The sequence below is a fragment of the Hordeum vulgare genome, chromosome 4H, assembly GCF_904849725.1.
Source record: "Hordeum vulgare subsp. vulgare chromosome 4H, MorexV3_pseudomolecules_assembly, whole genome shotgun sequence".
Classification (NCBI taxonomy): Eukaryota; Viridiplantae; Streptophyta; class Magnoliopsida; order Poales; family Poaceae; genus Hordeum; species Hordeum vulgare.
The window spans coordinates 55,059,602-55,066,708 of NC_058521.1; positions in this window are offsets into that span (position 1 = coordinate 55,059,602).

A 7,107-nucleotide genomic window follows, 5' to 3' on the forward strand; every position below is an offset into this window, starting at 1 on the left:
TGGAGGCCCTCATACAACTATTGTTTTTGAAATATAAGCTCGTAGGAATAGTTTTTCTTGCTCTTTTCTTCACGAACGTAGAAAGTGTAATTTTAAGGCACATAATCTCGTCAAATATGTTTGTAATTTGGATGTAGGAAGACATGTATGGTTGGAAAACCCGCATGATCCTTCTCTTGTACCTATGAACTTGCTTCAACATCAATAAAGAGTGGCGAGTCTTTCTAAAAAAAAAATCTTTTTCGAGTGTGCAGAGCATAGTATCGGATCGGGGGTCCCTATTACGTTGTGGTTGTCTGATGTGAGGTAGAAGGAGATGAACACACTTGAGGTTTTGCGCTGCGGGTAACGTGCAGTCTTTTTTGCTCTAGAAACGAGAGTATCGGTCAAGACGTGTACACGTGAATGTTGTACTCCCTCCGTACCACAATACTTGTTGTTGGAGAGAACTAGTCTAGTTCTCCCCAACAACAAGTATTTAGGAACAGAGGGAGTATGAGCGTTTATTCAGCTAACTGAAGCAGTGCGGCGGGATTATCCATTAGAATAAAGTCCTTTAGCTGTTTGAGAAGAATGCATCTGCTGGACGGACTGAGATCCAGTGCCTTGACGGACTGAGATCCAGTGCCTTGACAGAGCCAAGCCACCTGTGAACAGTGTGGTGCCTTGCCCCTCATTTCAGTCCGTTGAATCGAGAATCGATGGTCGGATGAACATCAAGTGCTCTTCTATACGCGAACAGTAAATTTGAAAAAAGTTGTAAAAATATTAAAAAAATCTGAATGTTTTTTAGGGTAAACTTTGATAAATTGTCTAAGAGCTTGCACAATTTCAGCATGAAATCACATTTGTGAAAGTCGTGACAAAAAAAACTGATGTTCGAAAATGCTTTTGAAAGTAGCATTTTTAGGGTTTTGATTTTGTTTTTTTACCACGATTTCTACAAATGTGATTTCATGATGAAATTTTTTGAGTACTTAGAAAATTTGTCAAAATTTGCCCAGAAAAAAATTAAAAACTTTTTGAATATTTTTACAATTTTTTTCGAATTTACTATTCGGGGATAGAAGAGCAGTTGATGTTCATCCGACCACCGATTCTCGATCCAACGGACAAAAATGAAGGGCAAGACACTACACTGTTCATAGATGCCTTGGCCCTGTCAAGGCAGCATTGGATCTCAGTCCGCATCTGCTTGCTTGCTTGGGGTTGGAGCCAAAGCAAGAAGCGAGATGCCAACACTTTTTCATCGATCAGAAAATTGTTGCTTCCTGCCACTTTTGATATAATATGGAATCGCTTCAAATAAAATCTTACTACGTGCACACCTAATTAATGGATCTACTTAATAAGCGAGTCCAACAATGCCAGACCATTCTCTCTCTCTCTCTCACACACACGCACGCAGGCACGCACGCACGCACACATTTTTGCACCCCCTATGATGTGCGAAACTATCTGAAGAATTTGGCGATTGAGATATCAAATCTATCACCCACAACATGTTAACTCTGTAATGCTGTAATTTCTTATTCAGGTTCTAGGTTTCCTTCCAGGTTTAGAGTGCCATGTGCGCTGCTGCAAGCTCGCTTTGACGAGGAGAAGGACAAGATCCGACAGGATTGACTGAATATATATGAGACAGCTGGGGAGGGACGTGTGCCAAGATTTCTTCAGAGATGCAACATGTGTGCCGATGAAGATTTGCTGCATTTGGTTCACAATTTGTGCAGATTTCAAATCTTCCAGTTGTGGCTTTCAGATTTGGTTACCCGGCCAAAACGCATACATACACCAGCCAAAAATGCACAAATTAACGATGAATAACCAAACCGAATAGAAACCTCAGTTTTGTTGGGGGTAATAGAACCTCATCTTGTACTCCCTCCGTACCTAAATATAAGTCTTTTAAGATATTTCACTAGGTGTCTACATACGGAGCAAAATGAGTGAATCTATATTCTAAATTATGTCTATATACATCCGTATGTAGTACATTAGTGAAACCTCTAGAAAGACTTATATTTAGGAACGGAGGGAGTAATACATAGTAAACATGTCCGTGTGTTGCAACGGACCCGAAATGTAATGGAATAATAAGCTAGTAGTCCCTTCGTCTTAAAATAAGTGTAGCAAACTTAGTACTAAACTAATACAAATTTTGGACCAGATCAATGACACTTATTTTGAGACGAATGTAGTAGTATGTAAGTAATAAAACTATCCTAAAGACAACGCAGTTTGAATTCCAAAATGTCCTCAGTGAAAATCTTGCATGAGACTGAAAGAGTTTCTAATATCAGGGAAACATCTTCCTTATATCAATATTTGAAAGCATACACGCCATTTGCAATGACCTTACAATGTATTTTCAGTCTAGATCAATTTTTTTTAAAATACCTAACCTAAGTACAGTATTGTGAATGATTTCAAATCATTTAACCGTAACATCTCAGGAGGACCGAGATTAATCAATTTTCCTACTCATTAAGTGAGAATGAAAATGAGAGTATTATTTAAATTGCATGCACACCTTATATATTGAAAGGAGACTAAAGAAGCAATATGAATGGAGCCATTCGGTCGAAGTATAAGCATAAACTTGTATATTGTGCCACTTGTAAAGAAATAGGCTTAATTGTTCCAGGCAATAAAGCAACCACCACTTCTCGTGAAACAGATTCACATGATTATAGATTTCAAGATGCATAAGACTTAACTTGTGCGCGTAAGGCGTGCTTATATCATACTGAACAATTTAAGTGTTAAACAATGTTTTTAACCCACCCCCTGAATTTTACATGACTGAATGTTATTGTATAGATTAACCATGATCTCAATAAAGCTACTCGGTTTTGCAATGCACCTTCGCCAGTATGGGCATTGGAGAGAACGATATTGTCAGGGGGATAACCCCCGGGTAGGCCCAAAGAGACGACTCTAACATTTCAAAACATCGGGGTGGCTAATGTCCCATGGTCCTGCTGCATCGGCTGGATCCCTACTCGGGCTGACTCCCAGTTGGCCGACTCAAGGTTGGTTGGCTCCAGGGTTGACCGGCTCCAAGCTCCCCGCTCCGACTGGCTCCCAGGTGGCCGGCTCCAAGGTTGGCAGGCTCCAGGGCTGGCCGGTTCCAAGCCCCACGGTCCGGCTGCTCCGGTTGGCTCCCCGGTCCGGCTGGCTCCTCGGTTCAGCTGGCTCCTAGTTGGTCGGCTGGCTCCTAGTTGGCCGGCTCAAAGGTTGGCCGGCTCCAATGTTGACCGGCTCCCCAGTTTGGCCGGCTCCCCGGTCCGGCTGCTTCAGCTCCCCCCGGCCTGGCTCCTTCAGCTGGCCAGCTACGAGAAGTCAACCACAACGTCCCGTCAGACATGACATGAAGACACTATAGCACGCGTCATGAGGTGTCATCTATAGTGTAACTTGTTCCCTGGGCATTGACTTGTAAAGTGCCCCAAGGGACAAGCATAGCCTAGCTCTCAAGCTATCTACCACTTGGGATGTAAGCTACCCACTATAGCTTATATATCAAGCCACCCACTCATGCCTATATAAAAGGTACCCTACCCACACACACAGGAAAACTCTCTCACCCCTCTCGTGCTCACACGCACACACACACATGACGCAAGGGGAGAGCACCCACAACTCCCTCTTTCTTCACAAATACAGCTCCAGGAGCAACTCTGTACTGCAACGAGATATAGTGCATATACATCATCATACATGCAGGATTAGGGGTGTTACCTCCACGCGAGGGCCCCGAACCTGGATAAACCACCGTGTGCTACTATCACATCCCGTTGATATTCCACGACAGGCTTGCTTTCACCTCGATTAGCCACCCCCTCGCGTCTGTTGTGAAAACATGATGACAGTTGGCGCCCACCATGGGGCAAGCTGCTGATGGAACCGCTGTCCGGGCGAGACCCTCTTCGTCATCAACAACGCAATGTCACTGCTGTCTCTCCAGCAGGGCTCGGGAGCGGGGGGGGGGGGGGGGGGGGTTCAACATCAACACGCCCCCGAGGCACTCTGAAAGCACATATGCTCCCTTGGTGGTTTGGAAATTCATGACAACATACATTGTCTCTTGGACTAACACCTTTACCTAGTATATTTCAGGTATAGTCCACAGAGAGCTTTGGCTATAGGATTGTGAGGAGAAGCCCCTTGATGAAGGAAGGAATGGGATTGGCTGAAGCTTCAAGCAAGAACACTCTACATTTTATATTTGTGAGAAATCACTTTGAGTCCATAGGAAAGCCAATACTATTAAAAGGGGATGAGGTACTATGATGAATTGGTTGCTCAAGTGCTTAGAGATAGCCACCAAAAATACTGAGCCATTTTCCCACAAAATATATATGCCCCAAGCCAAAATCGGTGCCACCAACATTTCCTACTAGGCCCTACCGATTTTACACTTAGACAGATCCTTTGCCAAACCCACCATCTCAGTACAACCAACATTCCTATCGGTACCATCAAGATTGGGTGACCAACTTCCTGTTGAGATGATTTCAAGTTTCGGAATTTCCCAGTTTGAAATCGGTCTCACCGAGATTTGGAAACTAGTCTAGGTCATCGTATCGGTACCACCGAGATTCCTATGTCGGTATCACCGGGAATTCAAAAGTTGCCACATTTAGTGCGACTCGGTACCATCGAGATTCTTTTCGGTGTCACCGAGTTGGCCAATAATGTTGTAATGGTTGAATTTTGGGGGATGCCTATATATGCCCTCCACCTACCTATCATGCGCAGAGGAAGCACTCAAAACACACTTACACTTTCCAGATCTATTTTTCAGAGAGAGAGCCACCTACTCATGTGTTGGGATCAAGAGATTCCATTCCAACAATTTGAACCTTGATTTCTAGCCTCCACAAATTGCTTTCCACAAGATCAATCTCTCCTACCCGTGCCAAATCTGAGAGAGAGTGATTGAGTGTTGAGGAGACTATCTTTAGAAGCACAAGAGCAAGGAGTTCATCGTTCTACCACATCTATTACCTTTTGGAGGGTGGTGCCTCCTAGATTGGTTAAGTGTCTCTTGTGAGCCTCCTACTTCATGTTGTGGAGTTGAACCACGATGTTTGTAAGGGCAAGGAGATCGCCTACTTCGTTAATACCTACCGTGAGTGAGGCTAGTCCCGTGTGGACGAAAGCCGTGGTGGAATAGACAAGGTCGCTTCTTCCTGGACCCCTTATGGGTGGAGCCCTCCGTAGACTCTCGCAGCCGTTACCCTTCGTGGGTTGAAGTCCCCACTAACATGGACGTATGATAGCGACACCTATCGGAACCATGCCAAAAATCGCCGTGTTAACTTCTTCGCGCTTGATCTTCCTAAACTCTACTCCTTACTACATGTGCAAAGTCTTTATTTTCCGCTGCCATATTTGTTGACTAGCATGTGTAGGGTGCACTAGACTTGTTAGAATCGCTAAAATCTGCCAACCATTAAATTGGGATAAGGCTAAGATTTTAATTTATGCAAGTAGTCTATTTACCCCCCTCTAGACACCTCTTCCATTGATCTCGCAATTGGTATCAGAGCAAGGTTTCCAAAACCTTGGTTTAAACACCATTGGAGGAAGATGGATGTGCCTAGTTTGGGGTATATTAGTTGTAGAGTTCCTATTCTTGATGGGGAATATTTTACACAATGGAAAGATGAAATGCTTGATATATTTGATAAGTTCCATTTGCACAAATATGTTGAATATCCCTATGAGCCCCCCATTGATTCTTTGCATCCTTCTCATGATGAAGAACTTGATATGCTTGGTAATCTTAAAACTGTAAATCTAATCATTAGAGGACTGCCAAGAAATGTGCTTAATCAATTGCAAAATTTTAAGTGTGCTCACACTTTGTGGAAAGACTTAGAGAAAATATATCCCGCTTATTCAATGAAAAATCTTGAGATCATTTTCCATAAATGGATTGCCTTTCACAAAATCAAGCCAATCGATCCTAATTTTGATAAATGCCTTTTTGAGCTTCATGACCTCATGTGTGCTAAAGGAGATGTCATTACCATTAACAATGTCATTGTTGAAGCCATTCACATGCATAAACATGAACATTGTCATAGTCAAAATTCTGATGAAATTCTTGTTTCCTATGACGAGGATATTTCGTCCGATGACGACAATGTGGAGCATGGCTACTACTATGAAAATGAAGAGTTTGACATCGAGTATGAGAATACCATGAAGAACCTTAGTCTTAAGGCGAACCTTAGAGACTACATGGCCGGAGCAAAGCAGTGAGTTCTTGATAATGGATGCACCGATCACAGGACCGGAGATAAAGACATGTTCCATGAGATCACACCAAACCGTGGAACTCGAAGGTATGTGACTTTTAGAAACAACTCCAAGGGTAAGGTACTTGGTCTTGGTAAAGTGGCCATATCTCATGGCAGTTCCATTCAAAATGCCATGCTTGTTGAATCTCTTGGCTACAATCTTCTTTCCGTATCTGGACTAGCAAACTTTGGTTTCAATGTGCTTTTTATGAAAGTTCTCTGCCAAGTGTTTCGTAGTGACAATCATAACATGGTATTTACTAGAATCCGTAGAGGTGATCTATACATTGTCGTTTTCACTAAATGATCCAAACCCCGTACATGTATTATTGCAAAATCTTCTAAAGGTTGGTTATGACATAGAAGGTTAGGGCATGTAGGTATGCGTAACCTTGACAGGCTTATCAACGGTGATCGTATTCTTGGTGTTAGAGATGTTATATTTGACAAAGATAGACTTTGTAGTGCTTGTAAAGCAGGAAAGGGAGTCGGTGGAAGTCATCCCGTGAAGAACATCATGACTACAAGAAGGCCACTCGAGTTGCTTCACATGGACCTCTTTGGTCGAAACGCTTACAAGAGCCTAGGTGGAAATTCTTATGGTTTAGTCATTGTTGATGATTTTTCCAGATTTACATGGGTATTATTTCTTGATGTTAAGTTGCAGGTACAAAAGATCTTCAAAAATTTCGGTCGTAAAGTTCAAAATCAGTTTGATGTGAAGATCAAGAAAATTCGGAGCGACAACAGAATGGAGTTCAGGAACAATAATGTGGATACTTTTCTTGATGAA